Here is a 10,855-nt window from a genome sequence, read left to right on the forward strand (position 1 = left end):
ATATGTGGGATTGTGAAATCCTAGACTAAAGGAATTACCATGCAAATGGCAAGAAAGGGTTAGTTATAAGGAGAAAATTTGGATGGAATACAAATTGTTTTTAGGGCTAAAGAAAAAGAAACATTTTAAACATATCCTTAGTTTGGGTTTTAAGCATTGGTGAGTAAGGTACATAACTGAAAAATAGAAGTTGCAGAAAACAAATGTGATTTGGGGTTAAAATTGGTGACTTTAGCTCTTTTCACAGATTCACAATTGAGTGATAACACTCATTTATGGATGTCATGTCATATTAGGATAAAAAAGAATAGTCAATACTGTGTTGGGTAATCATAAAATACTGAAGTTACAGGGGCACATAGGTGGCTCATCCACTGAGTGTGGGACCCTTGGTTTTGGCTCAGCTCATGATTTCTGGGTAATGAGATCCTGCTCAGTGCTGAGCTCCTGGCTCTGTGCATAGTGGGGAGCCTGCTTAAGATTCTCTCTCTCCTTCTCCTTCTGCCCCCCAATAAATAAATAAATAAATAAATAAATAAATAAATCTTTAAAAAGTATTGAAAAAAATTGAAGATGGTGTTTGAGTCTTAAGAATATTCACCAAAGATTTCTCTGTATTTTGCAAGTCATCTTGTGCTCTTCATAAATGCCAAAGCCAATGATCCTCTCCTTCTACTTGACTTCTGATGGAACAAAATAGTCATAAAAAATTATAAGAGGGCAAGATAAATATTTACTGTATACCCATCTAGTCCATGGAGGTATACGAGAAAATATCTAGAATGAAGGAGAAAAGACACCAAAAATAGTACTGAAAATTTCTATTGAAATATTATCCAAATTTAGAGTAAGATTTCAGAATAATTTTGATTGAATACCAATTTCTTATATCCAGGCTTATCCTCACCATAAAAAGTTATCAATGATTTTTAAAAAAAGCTATCAATATAAGATTTGTTTTAAAATATTAAAAAAGAATTTAGAGGAATTATAGCAAGTTTTCTTTTTTCCATCTTATCTCCTTCTCACTTCCCTTCTCAAATAATGGCCTCTAGTGCTTTCATGACATTTTCTTTTTGGCCCATGAAAAACATCATATCAAAGTTACCATAGAGAAGAAATAAATCAATCAGGTCTTTAGATAAATTTTGGAAACATACTGGGATAACCAGGTTTTTAAAAGCAGAGTTTTTATGGGTGCATTAATTCATTGTTTGTTCCCTAGTCTGAGCTTTTAAGTATCAAGATTTAATGAACAAAAGGAGCTGGATAAAAAGTCTACCTACAATCCCAATTAACTCAGGAAAATATGGTAAGAGAACAAGACTACAGTTGCCCAGGGAAATTACTCTTTTGGGGATAGGACTTGGGGAGCCAGAAACAAAGCAGCAGAGATATGTATAGATAGACTAGATTTATGGAACTGGACTTCACAAGACAGTTTATATACGGACAGGAGAGGTATTGGACAAGACAATAGACTGAAAGGAAGGGTTAGCTTCCCAACACAGGGGAAAGATATTTAAATATATTTAAAGATATATAAAGATATATTTAAAGCTAAGGTCTCAGCTTCAGAACCATGACCCCATCCTGAGGCCTTTCTTCACCACTAGATACTGGGCATGCCTGTTTTTGAGGCACCCAGCAGCCACCTCCTGGCCCAAATGAAAAGCCAAATTGAGTGCCTGTATTTTGGAATATTTAAACTATTTTAAATCATTGCATTTGTGCATAACAATATGTGATACAATGAAACTCAAATTCACTTATTAAAAAAAAAACAGCTTAGATTCACCCACTCCTAAGTGGGCTATAAAAATAATTTGTTTTAATATTAGCAAATTTATCACAACTTTTTTTCTTTTTAATGAAAGCTATCTTTTATTTCTTCAACAAAGCCCTCTAACAGTGACGCTCTCAGCTTTTAAGACCCATATTTTCTGCAAGGATGAAAACCACAGCCCTCAACATTGCCTAACTCACTTGATCAAGGAATTGCATCTATAGACCAAAGTTTCTTGCTCATCCCTTTAAGTGCTGATCCGTGTATTGGTCTCTGTTGCATTTTAAATGCCACCTCATGAAGAACAATGGTTGACAATAGAAATTACCCAGTGGTATGCTCACTTGGCAGCACACACACTAAAACTGGAATGATACAGAGAGGATTAGCATGGCCCCTCACAAGGATGACACTCAAACTTGTGAAGCATTCCATCTTTTAAAAGAGGAAAGGAAAGGAGAAAGAAAGGAAAGGAAAGGAGAAAGGAGAAAGGAGAAAGGAGAAAGGAGAAAGGAGAAAGGAGAAAGAGAAAGAGAAAGAGAAAGCGAAGGAGAAAGGAGACGGAGAAGGAAAAGGAAGCAAGGAAAGGAAAGGACCGGCCAGGACCCTTCCTGCCTTCACAGTTACCGTCCCTGCCTTCAGAAACGCCTTCCTTCCCTTCCACTCCCCCGCCCCTGCCCTCCTCCACTCCCTGCTTCCGCCCTCACCGCATCCTCCCATCCCCTCTCCCTCCTCCGTCCCTCCCAAAAGAAGAAAGAAAGAAAGAAGAAAGAAAGAAAGAATCCTGCCCTTCTCTCTACCACACATGTGACTGCAACTTTATATATAAAGAAAATATAGTGTGACCAAGTAGTTTATACAAAGTATGCAAAAATCAAGTAAGTCAATGCACCAAGTTATTAATTTAGAGCCTCAAAAGACATCTTGAATCAACTAAGCCCAGGTCACTGTCTTTAAATGACACAACAGACCATCGAATTTAGTCTAAGTTTCTTACAAACATGTAGGGCCACCACGCTTTCATATCTATGCCAGTACTTTTACACATGGCAGAGAAATTAAACTCTCTACAGTCAGTGTTGGAGTTATTTTAGATATATGCAGCCAAAATTAAAACTAACTAATATGGGTAGAGGCAATATTATTTTCTATTTAACCTCTCTACCACATAATTTAAAAAATAATTTTATTTATATTAATTCATAAGGTCATAAAGTACACATAAATAATAAGTATTTTTACAAAAAAAATTATTGCAAATCAGTGGCTAAGTATCAAAATCCTGATGGAAAAAATATATGAATAGGTTTTTTTGAAACAAGGAAATCACATGTATATGAAAGTATACCAAAATCATTTTAATATAAGTATCTAAACCAATACACAATGATATAGGTTAGTTATATTTCAAGAAAATGAAAGAGAAAAAATAGATTAAATTTTTTTTAATTAATTGAAGTAGTATACACAGTGTTTTGGAAATGATCGGCCATCACTAATGATTGGAATGTGATCAGTATAGTATTTTGCAAGGAGACTTTGGTACTATATATTGAAATCATTCAAATATGGATAATATTTGAACCAGCAATTCAAGTTCCATAATTTATGTTTTATATTATATTTTCATAATTGTAGAATTTTTTCTTTTTGGCATTCTCCAAAAAGGTTCTCCAGCATGTGTATTGTACAACTATAACTCAAAGGCCCAATTTTCCTTTGTCCATAATCCAATAATTTATCAAAATACTTCTCTTTTGGATGAATTCAGGTACTCTTCCATTATGAATGATAATACTTTTCTTCATCACTCTATCAAATACACTTTGTGTTGTTTCATGTCCTTGTTCAGATGTAGAGATTCCTTATCACATACTAAAGAAATACAACCTCTTTACCTTTCCTGTCATCTTTGCTGTTCATTATAGTAAGCCTTTCCAATCAAATATGTATCAGAATTGGAAGATTCAAGTTAAGTAGAAGTTACAAAGACAATGAAATTCCAAGTAGTAAGCAAATTTTCTCTTAAGACTCCCCTCAACTCTATCCCTCTGCCATATTTGGAAAATAGTCATATAAATAATTCTTTGATAGAGAAAAGGGTAAGGTAAGTTGGTTGTATGTACCATACTTCCCCTGGAAGCCATTCCATCACACAGTAAGTAATTCAGCTGGGACATAATCACAGAACCGGAAAAGCATAAGCCCTGGATTTACTGTAGGCTGAATCCCAGTTTTCCTCCTTGACACAATGATTTATGCATCACTTTTCTTTAGGGTCTCTCAATATTGAAGTTAAATATTCATAGTATCTTTGTGTGCCCTGTATTAGTAAACTTTATTTAAAACAAATAAGCACACTATATTGATAAAAATGGCATTAATAAAAGTGTACTAATATCTTAGTTTATTTCTTCCATAAACTTGAAACATACGAAACTAATCAAATAGAAAGAAATAAGAAGAAAACCATGTTTCTGTATATTAGAGATGTTAAATACTATCTGTTTTACAATAATAAAATGACCAAAAGTGTTTCTTCACATAAAAATCGGTAGACTTATTGTTTAATAACATTGTATAAGGAGACTACACTTAGTTAAATGCATAAATATTTTCATTCATTTTGAAAACATATGGAATATATGCCTTCAATTTAGGGTCTCTCAAATTAAAGACAGGAAAGCAGTTGCAGAATATCATTGCATCGTTTATATTGCCTTATTTGCTAATGGATCAATCTTGAGAGTGTTCCCTTTTTTAAAAACCACCAGTGAAAATATACCTTTTTTTTTCAAGATGGAAAAAATTGCTTGGTATTTTATTTATACTCACTACATTCTTTAATAAAACTGAAAGTAGCCAATGTCTATCCAAATGATAATAAATAAAAGCACACCCTATGTTTTAACTATGACAGAATAAAAAATTGGGCTTTGATATTGCTACTATATTTGCTACCTAAAAAAGTAACATATTACTATGTTAAAGGTATACAGCCTCGTCCACCTTAAGCTTTCTCAAAAGCTGTGGATACAGATCTGTCCCTCTTCTTGACACAGCACTGACATCAGGCCTATCCCACAGAATGATGAAAACCTAATGCAATAAGAATTTCTAATCTCCCTGCAATCACATATTCTTTCCTTGAAGCTCTGCCAGGAAGTGTTTCCTCTGAGAACAATGTTCAAACTTTTCATTACAGAACTCAAAACCACTTAAACTCATAGAATTTTAGATGCTCATATTTGCATTAAACTTGAAAGATTGGAGTTGAATTCAGGTGGGGGGCCTCTGAATCTTACTAAGAAATTATAAACTTTTTTTTCTGTCTTGAAAATTAAATGCTGCATGGATGGAGATCATTGGTTTAGTATCAAGTTTGATTTAGCTTTCCCATTTCTTTTGGGATGCTGTGCTTTTGTGGGATGTCATGAATACCTGAGTAAAAAGCAAGAATACAGACAGGAAAACTTCCTTAGGACTCATTGTCGATAGGGAAAAAATGTGCCTGAATGTGTGTGTGTGTGTGTGTGTGCATGCGTGCTCATGTGAGTCTGTTGTGTCTATACTTGTCATTCTGTAGAAATTGATTTGCCCACTATATTATTAGGTGATAACATAAGATTTGTTGTCTTCTTTGAGATCACCTTGAGTGCATTCAGGGACAATGTTGAACTCTTCTTTAAAAACTCTTTAAAACCAACTGAACTAAACTTATGTTTAACATGTTTCTGCCTTCCTTGAGATCCTAATGGAAAGTGACTTTTAGAAAGGTACCATAAGAAAAAAAGAGCGTCTTTTGTATAAACCCAACAATTGCAAATGAAAAAACTAAGAATTATCCCCATTCCTCAAGGAATCACTCAGCTTTTACGTTCCAGAGCAAGATTTTAGATCAAAGGTCATCACAATTTTTCTGTAAAAGGCTAGTTAAAAAATATTTTTACACTTTGTTGGTTCAGAGGTCTCTATCCCATCTACCCAACTGTGCATGAAAGCAGGATGGTTATATATAACTTTATTTACAAAATAGGAGGTGAGCTATAGTGTGGGCTCTACATTGTCATTCCTTGTCTTAAATCATGAATATATGCAATAATGGCAAAATTTAAGGTGTGAAATCTAAATATTTTCCATTAATATTAAAATATGCATGTATAATAAATCTATTCTTATTGAAGATAGTGTATATTCACATTGAAGCCTGTTATCTGAAAATTACTCATTAATATTTTTGATATTCATTGGAAATCACTATTTATAACACTGTTTCTCTTTCATTTTTTAGAAAAGAAAAAAGAGCAAAACAACACAGATGGAGCTAGAGTTTATTATGCTAAGTGAAAGAAGTCAGAGAAAGACAAATATATGATTTCATTCATATGTGGAATTTAAGAAAAAAAACAAATGAACATAGGGGAAAGAAAATAAGGGGGAGAGAGAGGCAAACCTTAAAATAAACACAACTTTAGAGAACAAATTGAGGGTTTCTGGAGAGGCAGTGGGCAGAGGAATGGGCTAAATGGAAGATGAGTATTAAGGAGGGCACTTGTGATGAGCACCAGGTGTCAGTAGGTAAATGATGAATCACTAAATTCTAGTCCTGAAATTAATATTACACTATATGTTAACTAACTAGAATTTAAATAAAAACTTTAAAAAGTAAATAAAGAATGATTATTTTTATTAGTTACTTTGTTCTGCATTGAGGATCAAAACAAGGAAAATTTATCTCTCAAGACCTTGTATTCTAAATTCAATCTGAACTAGAAACTGTGAAAATAGAAATGTACATGAAATAGAATAAAAACAGAAAATGTAGGAATTAAATTTATCTGTGGAGGGCAGAAATGCTTACAAAACTAGTTACATCTATAGTGGGATTGTCCATTCTCTTCCTATCACACAGCAATTCAGAGGCACAATAATGTAATCATGCTTTTTGGGCTTATGGAATAAATAAATAAATTCTGGTGCAAGGAAACTACAGAGCAAACATATTTGTTTCGGTATGCCAAATAAGATTGTCGCGGGTATAATTTAATTCAATAGTAGGCCAATGAAGAATAATGGCCTATGAAAAATATCCAGATAGTAAAAATTAATAGAAGTTAATGCCTTATTGTATGTATATGCTGCAATGGTGAAGAAGAGTAGTTTGCAAAGAGAATTGGAGGACTCTAACCGGGGTGACTAAATGAACTAGCTTAATATAAACTTAGATTTTAACTTAAGAAGGAGGGGCTACAAGTAGTTGATAATTTAGAACATCATACAGCTGAGGTTCTTATAGGTATTTATGGAAAGGCCACTGGGTCATTATAATTAAGTGTTTGGGAAAGATAAGGAGCCTTTTAAATACCAGTGATGCATCCCTAATCACATACTCCAGAAATTATCTCATTAAACAAGTGAACTGGATCATAAATGTATTATGTCCATATTGAAATCACAGTCTTTGAAAGACTTATATGAACATTTAGATGGATAGTACTTCACCATTCTACCAATTATATATTATTATTTAATTTGAATGAATATTTTTGCAGTTAACTTATTCATGAATATTCTGAGATGTATACTTCCTCAAAATTGATTCAATTATAAGAGTCATATAAAGATGGAAAACGGTTTTATGGTTTTTCACAACATCATCTACCCCAAGGTCAACTTTTTCATCATTTATAATGATTATTTCAGGGATTCAGTTAAGTAACTACTTGGATACATGCATGAAAGGAGAATAACTTTTAAATATTTCAGTCCTTTGAAGGTATCTATCTGTCCAATACTTATGAATAAATGGAATAGTCTCTTAGTAAAACAAGTATATAATTCGAGATCCTTGACTTTCAAAAAGCAACATTATTTATTTTTCTACAACCTGTTACTCAGAAAATATAAACATCACTTCAGTGAGCAACACTGAATATCTTTGTCTTTGATAACTTCTAGTAACATCAAGTATGATTTATCTGCCATGAACCTATTCTGGATACTTCAGAAGATAGAAAAAAAATTGTAATGGTAATTCAATAATTATTTCTCCAGTAGTATTCAACTGTGTAATTAAATTAATCTATATCATCAGAATGCTGCATAATTATGTTATTTCACCATTTCACCTTCTCCATCCTTGACATTCTAATCTACCCTTGCACTGGTTTATTCATAATAAAAATTGCAAATATTTATTCATAATTAATGATGTGCCAGATGTTTGGCTCAAACTTTGCATTAATTAACTCATGACTCTCCAAAATGGGTTGTTTCATCTCTAGAGGTATGGAAAGATTTCTAAAGAAAGTGAGTCTTGCATAATTTTAAAGGATTCAACTCTAGGTACACAACCTTCAATATGATAGTCTCTAAAATTGTTATTTCTTTAAGCATCTATGCTCATTCTCCTATTTTCTTTGCTCTTTCACAATGGATTTTTCCCATATTATGAGAAGAAAAAAAGCAGAATTTGCCACTGACCATTAATCCTACAAAATCCCAAATAGAATATTTCAAAAAACTTGTGTTTATATTTAGAAATAGAATATGAAGAGTAAACTATTGATTAAAATAATTTCCCAAATAGGATAATGTGCACTTATTGCTTTTAAAATATTTTGCAGAGGGACCTAAAAAATTGTCAGCTATTATTAAAATTAATAATTGAGCACTAAAAAGAGCATTTCTCCCACAATGCACAAATTTAGATACTCCACAAAATCATGACATTTCCTTAACTCATTAGAGACTTAAAGTCTTAAGAAGAAATCTTTCCAGAAATTGAAATAAAGGCATATTCTATGAAGGAGAGGTGGAATGCAAGCATTACTCATCCAGGGCAAAGCACTGGAGAAAGAGATGCCAGGCACCAAAAAAATCTGATAGGAATACGAACACCTGGGTGGCTCAGTGGTTGAGCATCTGCTTTCTGCTTAGGATATGATCCTGGGGTCCTGGGATGGAGTCCCACATTGGGCTCCCTGTGAGGAGCCTGCTTCTCCCTCAGCCTTTCTCTGTGTCTCTGATGAATGAATGAATGAATGAATGAATGAATAATCTTTTTAAAAAGCTGATAAGAATACTGCATTTAAAATTGTTAATAAATTGCTAAAGGTTGAACACAGGCTAGCATGAGAGATTAGAAATCCTTGGAGGCATAGACAAAAGGGAAATTCACACACCTCTTCTCAAAACATCACAATTTACAAGAAACATGGGTAATCCCTCTTGGTGCAGACCTGAGAGAAAAGAGCATCAGCCAATTGGGGGGGAAAGAACAAGCTCGACCCCATTTCCTTCACTCACATCTTCCCTATAGAGCCTTAAAGCACGAGGCAGCAAACTCTATCACCCTAACATCAGTGTAGAAAGATCTATTTGACTGGCAGAAAAAAGAATAACATAAAACACTTCTGCTCCTTGGAAAGAGGCAGGAAACCCTCTTTGGACCAGATAATTAGAGATATTCAACCATTCTATAGGTGCAGGGGAAATTAAAGCTCCTTTGCCAAGACTCCGAGACATGGGCTGTGAATACAATTTAGGCTGAATGAAACAGATAATACTCTGTTCCTCTCACATTACCCCAAATTGCCTAGCAAGCACCAGAAAATATGCAATAGCAGTCTACCACTAGCAGCAAGACAAGAGAAAGCAGAGAGGATCTTTCTAAAGAGTCAGCTCATAAAGACTAAAGCAAAATTCTCGAGCAATGAGCCCCCAACCAAAGCACAGAGTAAATCTAGAGGATTTGAATCTGGTGGTATACTGAGGAAAATCACAGAAACAACCAAATTCATACCCAGAAAATCTCACTTGTGGTATTCTCCATCTAAAGTGTCACTTAATGGAGGGCACCTGAGTAGCTCAGTCAACTAAACATCCAAACTGATTTCAGCTCAGGTCATGATCTCAGGATTGTGGGATCCAGCCCCGCGAGGGACTTTTACTCATTGTGGAGTCTGCTTGAGAGTCTTCCCTCTCTCTCCCCCTTTGTTCCCCCCTCATGCTCTCTCTGTCTCTTTCTCTCTCTCTCTCAAATAAAATCTTTAAGAGGTGAATAAATAGATGATAGATGAGATAGATAGATAGATAGATAGATAGATAGATAGATAGATAGATAGATAATAGATAGATAATAGATAGATATTACTCAGCTATTAGAAATGACAAATACCCACCATTTGCTTCAACGTGGATGGAACTGGAGGGTATTATGCTGAGTGAAGTAAGTCAGTCGGAGAAGGACAAACATTATATGTTCTCATTCATTTGGGGAATATAAATAATAGTGAAAGGGAATATAAGGGAAGGGAGAAGAAATGTGTGGGAAATATCAGAAAGGGAGACAGAACGTAAAGACTGCTAACTCTGGGAAACGAACTAGGGGTGGTAGAAGGGGAGGAGGGCGGGGGTTGGGAGTGAATGGGTGACGGGCACTGGGTGTTATTCTGTATGTTAGTAAATTGAACACCAATAAAAAATAAATTAAAAAAAAGATAATAGATAGATAGATAAATAGATAGATAAAGTTATCCTTAATGACTGAGTCTAGATACCCGGGACATTAATGATACAATACAAGGAACTGGAATTGAGAAAAACTATGTGTCTTAAAGGAAAATGGATCAAATCTAATAGTCAGCTTGGCTATATGCTTTAGCCAGTACATAAGTGATTATAGCCAGCTAGTAAATTCAAGCAAAAAGTGACTAAGGAGGCAAAAATTATGTTGGATTAGAAACCTTATGCATAATAAAATTATAATTTCCTGAAGCCATTTTTAAAGAAAATAAGTAACAAAGAATGCAGGTCAAAGCATAATAATCTATGATATTGTCCCAAGGAACTTGGGTGGAAGTGGTTTCCTGTTAAAGATCATCTGCTTTCAAGGGATGGGAGTAAGAACTTCTGCTTTGGTTCTAGAAGTAGGACAATGTACCAGTACTCTGAGTATTATTTATGCCTCTTTAACTGAGAGAGATGAATCCAAGAATAAAGAACAAATTCCTTTAGGTATCATTGCCCTATTGTTATCAACACATGACTGTTCTTTCCACTAGGATG

The 10,855-nt window shown here is 34.2% G+C and overlaps 1 non-coding gene across 1 annotated transcript; it reads left to right on the forward strand.

Moving 5' to 3' along the window:
• Positions 1–2,122: 2,122 nt before the first annotated feature.
• LOC119867388 lies at positions 2,123–2,227 on the forward strand. The gene has a single exon (XR_005383469.1). It is a non-coding gene; the product is annotated as a U6 spliceosomal RNA (small nuclear RNA).
• The last annotated feature ends 8,628 nt before the right edge of the window (positions 2,228–10,855 follow it).

This window comes from Canis lupus, chromosome 33, assembly GCF_011100685.1.
Source record: "Canis lupus familiaris isolate Mischka breed German Shepherd chromosome 33, alternate assembly UU_Cfam_GSD_1.0, whole genome shotgun sequence".
NCBI classification, from domain to species: domain Eukaryota; kingdom Metazoa; phylum Chordata; class Mammalia; order Carnivora; family Canidae; genus Canis; species Canis lupus.